The 13,646-nt window shown below is 41.8% G+C and overlaps 1 protein-coding gene across 1 annotated transcript in view; it reads left to right on the forward strand.

The window, feature by feature from the left end:
• Positions 1 to 2,046: 2,046 nt before the first annotated feature.
• The window catches only part of SHROOM3 (shroom family member 3), a 69,246-nt gene continuing 57,646 nt past the window's right edge, over positions 2,047 to 13,646 (forward strand). Inside the window, exon 1 of the mRNA XM_008055648.2 lies at positions 2,047 to 2,173. The gene's annotated coding sequence lies outside the window, so the exon portion shown is untranslated. The remainder of the gene's footprint in view (positions 2,174 to 13,646) is intronic.

Genomic DNA, 13,646 nt, shown 5'->3' on the forward strand with positions numbered 1-13,646 from the left:
GGGAAGGCGCCCTAGAGGTAGCAGTGTCCACACTGAATCCTGGAGGAGTGTGATGACCAGGGAGGATGGGCCATTGGGGATCTGCGGGTTGCTGTGTAGTGTGTCCCGATGTTTCTACTTGAAGCTATTTGGTTGATTCCAAGGCTTCTACCATGTATGGGTGTTTTTAAGCGAAACTCTGTACCTTTGAATATCTTTTAAATGAAAGCAAGCTCATTTGGTAGTATTTTTATTAATGGGCCCACCGTCATCTTTCTCCACCAAATGTGTTGGTCATTCTAAGGCCTGCAGAATTTGTGGCATAAATTGAAACACTTGAAACTGCTGAACTGAAAGGAAGAGCGAGTGGTCGTCAGTTCCATGTGAGTTGGATTCTGTGTGTGGCTTGAACAAAGATGCACAACTTCTCTGTGTCTCACGTCGACCATCTGGAAAATGGAACTAAAAACATGCATTCATTCTTCTTGGTAGAGAGGGCACGGGGCCAACTCTCGACACATGAGAAAGCAGTTTTTGTAAGAAAGACTTGGAATAATCTGCCCGAGGCATGTGGGACCACTGGGGCACCCATGGGGCGCCATTCCCTGATGAGAGCAAAGCACATTGCAGACTGTCTCTCTGAGTGGGAGTGTAGAAAGTGTGCATTCTGGAGACAGTACAGTTCAGCACACAGGTAGATACAGTGGGGGCGGGGGGGAGAGGCCACAGGGCCACAAAGTGCGTGCCTCTCTTGTTCTTACTTTACGCTAGGTAGGGATCCTGAGGCTTAGAGTTTACCTGCCCAGTGTCATTCAGTTCATAAGTGACACAGCCTCAACCTGGTCTTCAGACTTCAGGCCTAGAATTGTATTGAGTATATCCAAAGCCAATAATCCTTCATTTGGTGAGAAAAGTGCTGTACAGACGGAAGTGGTGGTACTTAGCTGGAACTAGAGTAAAGGTAAAGTCTTTAACTTCGAAGTGGAAGCTCCCTGGTGGCCTCCTGGCTGTCTCCCCATGCCCTAGAATAGAAAGAAATCCTTTTATTTACCTTAGGACTTAAGAAAGAAAGCTTTTCACTTCCGTTCTGTGTTCCAGGAAATAGAAGGCCAGATGGACGGGGCTTATTCTTAACAGCTGTTCAGTAATCCACCCCTCTCAGCCAGGGCCTGTGGGCACGAGGAATGGCCCCATGTGGGTCTTCTCCAGGATTCTGTTTATAGGGCCACCAGTCGGATCTCGGGCTTAGAAAAATCTTCAGAGACAGAAATTGAAAACACACCACTGGTGCTCAGCAAATTGGGATGACAACAGAATTGAAAGCCTGACTCAGGAGACAGTCTGATACAGAGGAAGCATCAAGAATACAGGCAGGGTGTTTAGAAATTCAGGTCCTGAGACTTCCCTGAGGAGAAGAAACACACCCGTTCCCAGGGTGGAACACATTGGCGATGTGGGGCTTAAAATTTTTTTCTGACTCCCTGGGAGTATGGAGGAAAAGAGTTATGGGAATGGTGTTAGGGACTGGTGGTGGGAGGGTGGATTTAAATGGGCGCACAAAAGGCTTGCCTCCCAGTACAGTGGAATCTAAACAATCTGAAGTAGTTCAGGCTCGAGCTGGCATGTGCTTCCGAACTGCCACCCACTGAACAGAGCAAGGGCTGTTCCACTCGGAGACCTCTCCCCTTGGAGTGAAACTGAGAATCCAAGGAGCTGTGACTTAGTTTCAGGGAACTACCTTGTTTGACGTTTTCCCTTAGCAATGAAGGTTGAATTAGAGGACCGTTTATCGTCATGATAGTTCATGTGTCTTTCTTCCCCCTCACTTAGAAAATCTGGGTTTTTTTCTGAGATTGGGAAAGGGACTTTATTGCTTCACAGAAATGTAGATGGGCAAGGAAGGTGGTCCTCCCTAGTGGATTCACCTTTGTAGGGCGGAGAACCCTTTGCTGAACTTTGCTTGTACTCCAGGGTTCAGTCTCATGCATTTTTCTTGTTAGGTTTGTTTGTGTTCCTGCCTGAACACCATCGTGCTCAGTTTCTGACTTTCCTATTTTGACAGAGATGTGTGTGCGGACCCAAGCCACGCAGATGCTGGTACCTCTAACTCCGTCATCCCAGAGCACCTCACGTCTGGCCCCCAGCACAGGAAAACAGCATGGTCAGGAGGGGTTAAACTTCGGCTGAAGCACAGGTAAGAGGCATAGAGGTCAGTGCTGAGCAGTTCAGAAGAATTTGCTCCTAAGAGTGAGGCAGCTACTGCAAGAGGGAACTGGGACAAGGACTGCAAAAGGCTGGCCAGAGAGAGGAAAGGTCAGAACAAGGAGGTAGAAGAGAAACTCAGAGTTCAGAAAGTGACGATTCTCATGGCAGTTTTCACACTAGTTTTGAAGAACTCTAAAGCTTCTGGGACCCCACGAACAATTTGATTCAGATGTTTGCAAAATGTATTTATAGTAGTTTTTAAAACTACAATTTAAAACATTCAAAGTGATATACCAAGGGTTAGCACTTTGGAAGCAGTTGGTGTTAAATGGTACAGCAAGATTAATTCATCTTTGAACGATCTCCATTTAAACTTCTCTAACTGAGGAGTGTCCTGAGAATTTGATGCCTGCCTGACCAAGATTGTGGCTGCCTACTCGTGTGTGGTAGATTCGGAGGGTGCTCCCTGTGCAGTGGTGTGTCTCCTTAAATTCTCACTCACTGAACATTGTGCTAAGTGTTCAGCAGTTTTTGAGCAAAAACAGCGTAACCCCCATGCCCCACCCTCTCTATTCATCTGATCTTGCCCCAAGTGACTGTTTCCCTGATGGAAAAAGTCCTCAGAGGGAAAAGTTTTGCTGATATGAAAGAGGTGAAACAAAAAAACAGCAGAAGCACTAAAAGGCATCAAAATTGACAAGTTCAAACACTGTTTTGAGTGGTGGAAAAAGTGTCTCAATAGGTGTATTGCATCAGACGGAGAGTAATGGGTAAGCACATTGAAAGGATCTCCAAAAAATGCACTGAAGCTCAACACAGCCTCTCCCAAAAATGCTAGCAGGCACAATGGTGCCGGATTTCTAGAACACTCACCTAGTGGGGAAAGCCTGCACTACAAGGGACCTGTCCAAAAAATAATTCTTTTTTTTTTTTTGGTTCCTATCTGTAAAATGAGTTTAATAATTGTTCTAACACCTAGGACTGCTAAAAAGACTGAAAGAGCTAATACATGTCAAACTCTTAGAGCTGTGTCTGGCATGTCATGAGTACAGTCAGTGTTGGTCATCATTGTGACTAATTATCCTGGTTTCATTTTGGGGAGCTTTTTCATCTAGACATGTTGATTTGCATTCTAAATAAGTGAACATACATTTGGATTTATGCAATGAAAATTTGCGTATTTGGATTATCCATGTTCATAGATATGCAAATATACATGAAAGAATTGGTTATATTTCATGTAGTAAAACAGTACTTGTATTTGATGTTTACATTAAGATTGATAGCTATCACCTGAAAAAAATTTAGGTACTGGCTGAAAAATGAAGGCATCTCAAGGAATATAAATTTTGAGCAATTCTGTTTTTCATGTACTTAAAATGTTGTAAAGGAATTTTTAAAAAGCTCCAGTGACTATCCGCAAATAACAGTATTAGAGGAGTTTATTAAATCATACAAACTAAAAAAAAGATTTAAAAGAAGTTTGAACACACCAAGGTCTAGAGAAGCCAACTGTCTGGCGTCCAAGGGTCAGGCCAGGTATAGGGTAAGATTTGCAGAGATCTCTGACTCGAGATCTTCTGGCAAGGTTGCCCTAAAGACACCCTGGAGAAGCAGAGGCTCCTAGGTTACCACTGCTCTCTTTAGCCTACAAGGGTCTTTAAAACATAGAGAATCAAAGCCTTCTCTCTAACGAGAGTCTGTTGGGCTACACAGATTAATCTCGTGTTGGTGCCAGAGTGCTCAGGGTCAGAAAGTAGCACTAGGAAGCTACTGCTCTAGCCTGGCAGGGACATGATTGAGACCGGAACTGAATCATGGTGACAGGGCAAGAGATGAGACAGATTTGACATGAATTTAGAGAGGCAGAATCAATGGCAGAGGGTAGGCGAAGGGAGAAGAAAAGTTGGCGTAACTGCTACGTTTCTGCTGTGGGTTATCTGTGGGGCTATTAGCCAGGATGGGTGGGCAGGAGGAGCAGAGGCTGATGGGGGGGGGTACAAGCATCAGCACTCGAGTCACCAGACCTGGGTTGGAGCTTGAAACAATTAAGATATATTTTAAAGCAGTCCCTAAAAGTTGAATGAAGAGTGGCCTAAATGCATGTCTACTTGGTACCCTAACCACAAAGAGGTTGCGGGGCTGTCCTCATAAGTGTAGTCAGAGCCAGCCTGCGTGAAGGAGAATAGAAGGGAGCAGGTGGGCAAGGCATTTCCTTTTTAAAAAGCCATGAGCCGGATGGCACGTCCGTTGCTCCTGCTGGAATTTTCATTCTAAACACTAAGAATTGTGTGTGTGTCATGTGTCCATAACTACAATCATGTGTTGCTTAATGGCAGGGATACATTCTAAGAAATGTGTCGTTTGGGGATTTGTTGTTGTGTGAACGTCCCTGAGTGCTTGCATACCTAGATGACGGAACCTACTGTACACTTAGGCTGTGTGGTGCAGCCTATTGCTCCTAGGCTACAGACCTGTGCAGCACATCACTATACTGAATATGGCAGGCAATTGGAACACCATGGTAAATATCTGTGTATCTAAACACAGCAAAGGCATAATTAAAATACCATCTAAAAGGTAAGAAATGGCCCACCTGCACAGGACACTCATCATGAATGGAGCTTGCAGGACTGGAAGCTTCTCTGGGTGAGTCATTGAGTGGGTGGTGAGTGAATGTGAAGGCCCACAACATGACTGCACACTCCTGTAGACTTTAGAAACTCTGTACTCTCAGGCAAACTACATTTATTTACAGTTTTTTTCTTTCTTTTATACATTAACCATAGCTTATTGGACATTTTTTACTTTATAAACTTTTTCATTTTTTAAAAACTTTGCACTCGATTGTAATAACACTTAGCTTAAAACACAAACACATTGTACAGCTGTACAAATATGTTTTCTTTATATCCTTGTTCTGTAAGCTTTTTTCTATTCAAATTTTGTTTTAACTTTTAAAACTTTTTTTGCTAAAAAGTAAGACACACACACACATACACATTAACCTAGATCAGCATAGGGTCTGGATCATCCATGTCGCCATCTTCTACCTCCCTGTCTTGGCCCACTGGAAGGTCTTCAGTGGCAATAGCCCGCATGGAGCTGGCATCTCCTGTGCCGACAATCCTTCTTCTAGAATACTTTCAGAAGGCCTTGCCTCAGGCAGTTTTACAAATCACTTTTTTAAATAAGTAGAAGGAGTACACTCTAAAATAACAATTAAAATATAGTATAGTAAATACACAAACTAAAAACATAAATTTATCAAGTATTATGAACTGAGTGTGACTGTATGCACTATACTTATATGCGTATATACTTATATAAGTATACTTATATACTTATATACTTATGGCAGTACAGTGAGTTTGTTTATGCTAACGTCATCAAAAAACACTTGTGTGACCACTACAGCAGTAGGTTTTGGGAATTTCAGCCCCATTGTAATCCCTGTGGGGCCACCATCATGTATGTGGTCTATCATAGACCAAGACATCATTATGCGGTGCATGACTGTGTACTGTAATCAGCCCCTCTGTTAGTCTACCTTCAGACTCTTCCCCCCAAAGGTCTCTCTGCAACCCGTGTTACTGATATGGGACTAAACTAGGAAATTGGAGTTGTTCTCATCTAATTACATTCAGATCCTAAGCCCAAACTTTTTTTTTGTTTTGAAATCACTTTAGATTCATAGAAAAGTTGTAAATACAGTACAGTTTTCTTGTACACCTGTCACCCAGCTTTCTCTAATGTTAACATCTTTTATAACAATTGCATAAATATCAAAACTAAGAAATCAACATTGGTATAATACTACCAACTACAGACTTTAAAACTTTATAAACTATAGACTTTATTCAGATTTCACCATTTTTTCCCCACTAATGTCCTTTTGCTGTTCTGGGATCCCACATTGTGTTAACTGTCATGTTTCTTTAGTTTCCTCTAATCTGTGACATTCCCTCAGTCTTTCCTTGGCTTTTAAGAGCTTGACACTTTGGAAGAGTACTAGCCAGTTATCTTGTAGAATGCCTTCTATTTGGGTGTGTCTGATGTTTTCTCCTGGTTCGATTGAGGTTATGCTTTTTTGGCAAGAAAACCACAGAAGTGATGTTGTGTCCTTAGGTATCATATCAGGGGTTACATGATGTCAATTATGTTTCATGATTGATGGTGTTAATCTTGAGTACTTGGTAACCTGGTGAAGTCTGCCAGGTTTCTTCACTTAAAGTTACTGTTTGTTCCTTTGTAATTAATAAATAACTTTTAGAGAGATAACTTTGAGGCTACACAAATATCCTGTTTCTTCTCAAACGTCTCTACTGATTTCATCTATTTGTCAATACTGCCTTGACAACTATTACTGTAATATTCTAAATTTGAATCTGTATTTCCTTCATTTCTTCTACACTTATTAATTAGAATTCTTCTGTAAGGGAGAACAGTCTCTTCTCCATTTATGTGTTTATTCAATTATTGGTTTATATCATTAAGGACTATTTCATATTTATTTTATTCTGTGGGTTATAATTCACTACTACTATTATTTATTTTGTTGCTCAAATTGTTCTTGTTTTGACCTTTGGGAGCGTTTTCAGGCTGACTGTGGCTAAATCCTATTTGGAAATGTGGACAGGAGTGAGGTGGTGGAAAATTTTCCAGATATCTTTCCAGATATTCCTCTTACACGTGGAGAAAGCAGACCATGATGTACTTATCATCTTAAGAGTCTTAGAGGTGTTGAGGTGGAAGGTTAGTCATGGGCAGTGAGCAAGTCTCATCTGTGACATGTCACTAAGGCCTGTCTTCTTGCTTTTAGAGTTGGAAAGTGCTGGGGTCACCTCATGAACCAATTCCAAGTCCAGTGGGTCACAGGTATAAATAGCTCTGTCCTTATGGAGAAACAGCCAGAAAGGATTTTCTTACTTCTCTATAAGAAAAGAGAATGAGCAAGAGGGAAGAGCTCCCTTTCCCAAGGTGCCTACAAGAGCCAGCCCAACAGGTAAGTTAAACAGAGAGAAGCATTTAGTGGCCCAGGGCTTACTGTTCTCACTGTAAATTATACTTAAAAAAAAAATAATTATGAGTACACTCTAAAATAATGATAAATAGTATAGTACAGTAAATACATAAATGAATAACACAGTTCTTTTTTTTTTTGAGTTGGTGTCTCACTCTGTCACCCAGGCTGGAGTGCAGTGGCACCCTCATGGTCACCACAACCTTTACCTGCAGGGCTCAGGTGATCCTTCCACCTTAGCCTTCCAAGTAGCTGGAACTATAGGCATGAGCCACGACGCCCCGCTAATTTTTTTATTTATTGTAGAGACGAGGTCTCACCACGTTGCCCAGATTGGTCTCGAACCCCTGGGCTCAGGCAATCCTCGTCTCGCCTCAACCTTCCAAAGTGCTGGGATTACAGGCTTAAGCCACCGCACCCAGCCAGAGTTCTTTATTATAAAATATTATGTAAGCACATAGCCATATATGCCATGCTTTTATGCAACTGGCAACGCTGTAGTGTCACCACAGTCACGTGAGTAGTCTGTCCCACACTTACATTCCTGCTTAGATCCCCAAATTCTCCTTTATCTGTCGATAGGACTCCTGATGATTGAACTTTCTTGGCAGGAACTTCCCCCTCAAATCTGTCAAGCTTCGGGCTATAGTAGCTCAATGAGTTGGTGAAGAAGACAGAATGTTCTAGCTTAAAACTAAAGATTTTCCAAGCTAATGCTTTCCTCTATAAATTTGGTCCACCCTCTCCTTCTCCTGCTGGTCACCACTATCACTGTAAAAGCCGTCTGATCTTGGTATTAAGCATTTACCCATCCATAGTACTGTGTTCGGTGCTGTAAAGTAAATGGAGATGATGGGTAATCACAACTCAGGATGGGATTCATCTAACTCCTTCTCTATTGGATTGCACACCTTCCCTGGGCAGTGAGTCTGCCCATGCTGCTGACGAGTGTACCTTCACAGCCATGGTGAGATATTCTAGAACCACAGCTTCAGCTTCCCCAACTGTGGGAAACCAAAAGTCACTTAGCACACATTTTTGCAGATGGTGGCATTTTTGTACACGGAGGAGGGTATGTATTTAGCAGAGAAGATCCTTCAAAGAGACATCATGATTTCAGTGTGATGCATTTTCCTGTCAAATGATTTTTCTTGCAACCCTCCTCCTCTTGCCCACTAAATAGAGTGGGCATCGCCAAGGTGCTTGCTTCTGTCCAAAATGCTGGTTCTTTTCAGGAAATGTCACTAAGGGTCACCTCCGCTTCTTCCCTCTTACAGAGCAGGAATTGAGTTTTAATTGGCCAGTTTACAGAGGTGACTGGCATGAGAGTCCTTCCCACCTGTATGGAGCTGGGCAAATCTAGGGGGGGCCATGCTGTCTCTCTGGAGGCATGTGGAATTAGTGGGAAGCATTTACCACCCGGGAGGAGCAGAAAGAGCAGTAGCAGGCCAAATAGCTTTCTATCCCATTCCAGAACATGACATCCGATTGGCCAGAGGGTTGCTGTCTAGGATGTTTCTGTTTGCTGCTAGGTAAGTCCAGTAATATGTTAGAATGAGACCAAGAATCTTTCCTTGCAGGATTCTCAACTGACACATCTTTAATAGGTATCTTTTAATGTCATGATATATCAATTTATAAAGAAAAATAACCAACTATTTGTTAAGCTTAAGGCTGTTTCTCTAAATTGTCATGAAAACTCTCATTATTTAAGCATTTCCCATGATTTGATTTGGTGTACTATTAATATTTGTCTGGGAATTTTCAATCACTTTGTTTCCTATATATTAATACAATCGCTGTTTCTTAAATGTGTGTGTCTAGAGTGGCTTTTTACCCCATTGCAATTAGCAAGTGCTTTTTGCTGTGTACTTCATGGTTTTGCTTCCCCATCTCCCAGGGAATTTCAGAGTACCTATTTCTTACAGGAATGGCTGTGCACCTGTGTACTGGCAGCCACATTCCTCTCTGTACTTGCGGCCAGCATTTATATAAAAAGAAAGTTTTTATTTTTACTTCACTTCTTCCTTCTCTAATTCTCTTCTTTACGTGAATCTGAGTTTCTGATCTGCATCATTTTCCTTCTCTCTAAAGAACTTTTAACATTTCTTGCAAAGTAAGTCTACTGACAACACATTCCCTCAATTTTTGTTTGTCTCAGAAAGTCTTTATTTCTCCTTCACTTTTGAGGAATAATTTCACAGGATACAGAATCTACATTGGTGGGTTTTTTTTCCCCCCTCCAGACTTTTAGTATTTCACTCCACTCTCTTCTTGCTTGCAAGGGTTCTGAGGAGTCATATGTAATTCTTATGGTTGTCAGCTTTTTCCTCTGGCTTCTTCCAGGCTTTTTCTTTATTTTTGATTTTCTATAGTTTGCAAATGATATGCCTAGGCATCGTTTTTCTGACATTTATCCTGCTTGGTGTTTTGAAGTTCCCTGGATCTGTAGTTTAGTGTCTGACATAAATTTGGGGAAAATTCTCAGTGATTATTGTTTCAAGTATTGCTTCTTTTCTCTCTTTTCATTCTGGTACCATTATGTGTGTGTTACACCTTTTGAGGCTGTCTCAGTTCTTGGATATTCTGTTCTGGAATTCTTCCAGTCTCTTTACACTGTTTCAATTTTGCTCTCAGTTATGGAGGTTTCTATTGAGAGATCTTCAAGCTCAGAGACTCTTTCCCCAGCTGTGCTGTACATGTGTATGTGGGGTGGTATGTGGGAAATTTCTGTCCCTCCACTTAACACTGCTGTGGGTCTAAAACTGCTCTAGAAAGTAAAGTCTATTTGTTAAAAAGAAAAGGAACCTGTGAGTATATTTTCAACTTTAAAGAAAAGGTGTCATCTTCTCATTCACCTTTGAGATTATAGTCATCCGTGAAAAGAAGTGTGACTGACATTGCCAGTTGCACATTATTTAACTCCAACCCATGCCTGCATCTAGAAATACCTTTACTTAAAAGAACACATGATTTTGAAAAGAACAGATGAATACAACAGTTATGGTAATGTTCTAATTCTCCAGCTGTTTGCATGTTTATTGTATTATTATAGGCACTAGTTTTATTATTATTACACCCTGTAAAGGGCAAAAAAGAAACTGGTTATATTATAAAATACGCTCGTATAGAGAGCAATTGCAGGGCTGGTTTTTCAAGTTGTAGTTGGCATCATTCTTTCATCTGAAGGTGAATAGAGAGAGCATTTTTCAGAGTTTGAGTTTGATATTCTGTGGGAGCTATGGAGGTGGTCCCCTCCTTCCTGTTGTATTATGGGAACACTGGCAGGTAGGAATGGCGGGGCTGGAGTGAGTGTTCTGAAGGTGTTTTGCATTTGTAGCTGCCCTGTCTAAAACCCTCATTATTTTTTTTGTTCAGGTTCCAGTAGTATTTGGAAACTTTATTTATTTTTGAGTTGGATTCTCACTCCATCACCCAGGCTGGAGTGCAGTGGCACGCTCACAGCCACCCCAGTGTCAACCTGCTGGGCTCAGGCAATCCTTCCACATCAGCCTTCCAAGTAGCCGGAACTATAGGTGCGTGCTATCATACCTGGCTAATTTTTTATTTATTGTAGAGACAGGGTCTCGCCAAGTTGCCTAGGCTCGTCTTGAACCCACAGGCTCAGGAAGTCCACTTGTCTCAGCCTCCCAAAGTGCTGGGATTGCAGACTTAGCCACCGAACCCTATCAGAAACTTTATTTTAAAGAACAATTTTTTCTTTAGAATTTGAAAATATAGATTCTTCTTTTGACTATTGACTTTTTTTTTTAACAAAAATTAATGCTTCCTGTCCTTTCCTTTGTTTTCTTGTCTTTAATTTGTTATTTGTGGCCTTATTTGTTTATTTATTTTTGAGCCAGAGTCTCACTCTGTCACCCAGGCTGGAGTGCACGCTCTCAGCCACTGCAGCCTCAACTTGCTGGGCTCAGGCGATCCTTCTGCCTCAGCCTTCCAAGTAGCTGCAACTACAGGTGTACATCACCAGGCCTGGCTAATTTTTCATTTATTGTAGAAACGAGGTCCAGTGGGCTCAGACAGTCCTCTCACCTTGGCATCCCAAAGTGCTGGGATTAACAGGCGTGAGCCACTGCACTTGGCCTGGCCTCTTCCTTTAAATGAAGAGGAAGATGGTGAAAGGGAGGAGAGAAAAACACAACATAATGCATCACACTTACTCCAAAAGAGAATTCAGTTTCTTTAGCATTAGAGTTTTGAGAGGTGTTTGTTTTTGTTTAACGGGGTTGTGTTTAGAAGAGATCATCGCCAAAAGGCAAGGCTTTTTTGTGTGCCTCACACACACAAAAAAAAGTGCAACCCTTTCTTCATTTGTAGTTACAAATGTAATTTATTTGGCGTTGTGTAAAAATTAATTTGCTTGCTTTTGAAATTGTTCAGTTGGCATTTGGACTCCTTTAAACTCTCAGAGGCCAGTCTTCTGTAGGTTTGCACATTAGGGAGGGGGATCTCCAGCTGGAGTGGAGGACAGCCTTCTACCCACTGCTCAGCCCTGCAGCCCACTGGAGGGAGAGGACCCAAAGGCCATGCCTGGGCCCTGCTCCACACTCCTCTGGGAAGGCCCCCCAGGCATCTCCTAAAAACTGCAGTAGTAATGCAGGAGCATATACAAAGTTTCTCATTCTCTTCAGCTATCTGAGCCTCTCTGACACCCATGAGAGTCTTGGAAGTGTTTGCATGTGTCTGGCATGGAAGGGATTTCTCCTGTCTAAGCTCTAGCAACATATCCTATGGCACAGAAAAATAGTAGGAAAAAAACATTCTAAAATCATAATATCTGATATGTGAAGAAATTGGTGGGAACCAGACCCTCCTTCCCCCAACAAGACAATGCCTGGTTCTAAACTGAGAGTTGAGAGGCAGAAATGATTTACTGGTAACTAGAGTTTGGGCTATGCCATTCTTTTGTAATTGAGTTTATAAGTCAATCAGAGGCAAAAATGAATGACTACAGATCGTAAATATTATAGTGTTTGCATCAAGTTCTGCCATGATTTCTATGTAAATGTTGACATGTAGGAAGGACAGGTGAATATTCTAGTTCCTCTGTGTGTATCAGAGTCCACAGGGAGGGTAGATAGAGGGTGATATTAAGAAAAAGAACATTCAACGTCATCACTCCCTCGTGACTAAGTGAAAAACACCCAGCCCCATTCCTAATCACTCTCTTTTTTTTTTAATAGTAATATTTTTTGTGCAGTAATCAACAAAATTTAATCTTAAAAAAATGTTTTGGAACAGAGGATGGGGAGGATCAACTCATAGTGAAGGGGACACTGGGACAGGTGTGGAGTAATGGATCTAAGTATGGAACAAGAAAAGAGTTTTATCTTTTATGCCCATTTTGACCTTAAAGCCTTATGTCTGCATGGTAGCTGACTTCATACTTGACTGGTGATGCACTTGTCAAAGCCAGGAGTCCCCAGGGCATATTATCCAGATGTGACATTTAAACCAAGCTTTTCTTTCTAGAAGGGACTGTGTGTTTCTGTGGGGTTTTATTACCCAAAATGCATACCTTTCCACCTACTGAGCCACTTTTTAAAGACACAGATATTAACAAAGCAGCTATTAAAAGCTTGGGAAAGTGTGTGTGTTTTGGGTTTCTTTTTTTTTTTTTTTTTAAGATATCTTGTGAATCCAAAACGTCTGAAGGAGAGCCTTGAGGATCCCAGAAGTAGTCATAGAAATGAGAGGTTAGGGATGCTGTAAAAGGTTAAAAGATTTCTCTGGAGGCTGGTCACGGTGGCTCATGCCTATAATCCCAGCACTTTAGGAGGCCGAGGTGAGAGGATTACCTGAGCTCACGGGTTCAAGACCAGCCTGGGCAACTTGGTGAGATCTCATCTCTACCATAAATAAAAAAAATTAGCAGGGCATGGTGGCGCATGCCTGTAGTTCCAGCTACTTGGAAGGCTGAGGCGGAAGGATCGCCTAAGCTCAGCAGGTCAAGGCTGCAGTGGCTATGAGTGTGCCACTGCACTCCAGCCTGGGTGACAGAGTGAGACTCTGACTCAAAAGAAAAAAAAGATTACTCAAAAATAATGATTTTGCCAAGGGAGTGTTAAAGGACAATGACCACCTTTTTATATATTTTGGAAGATGCTGTTTGTTTTCAACTCTCTTAAAAATCCCTGAGAGCTTTTTTTCATCTCCTGTGAACATGCAAAAAACATCTCAATAGAGTGAGTTTTATTGCAGAGAGTTCCATCTGGATCTCTGAATGAAACAGTGTTATGAGTGTAGCTCAGTGTAGCTTGATTTGGTCCCAGTTTTTAATTTCTGGTTTTTTTTTTTTGGTTTATTTTTTTGAGTTGGAGTCTCACTCTGTCACTCAGGCTGGAGTGCAGTGGCCGCTCCTGGCCACCGCAGCCTCAACCCGCTGGGATCCGGTGATCCTTCTGCCTCAGCCTTCCAAGTA

Source organism: Carlito syrichta, unplaced genomic scaffold, assembly GCF_000164805.1.
Source record: "Carlito syrichta isolate Samal-C Ts95f unplaced genomic scaffold, Tarsius_syrichta-2.0.1 Scaffold82255, whole genome shotgun sequence".
Classification (NCBI taxonomy): Eukaryota; Metazoa; Chordata; class Mammalia; order Primates; family Tarsiidae; genus Carlito; species Carlito syrichta.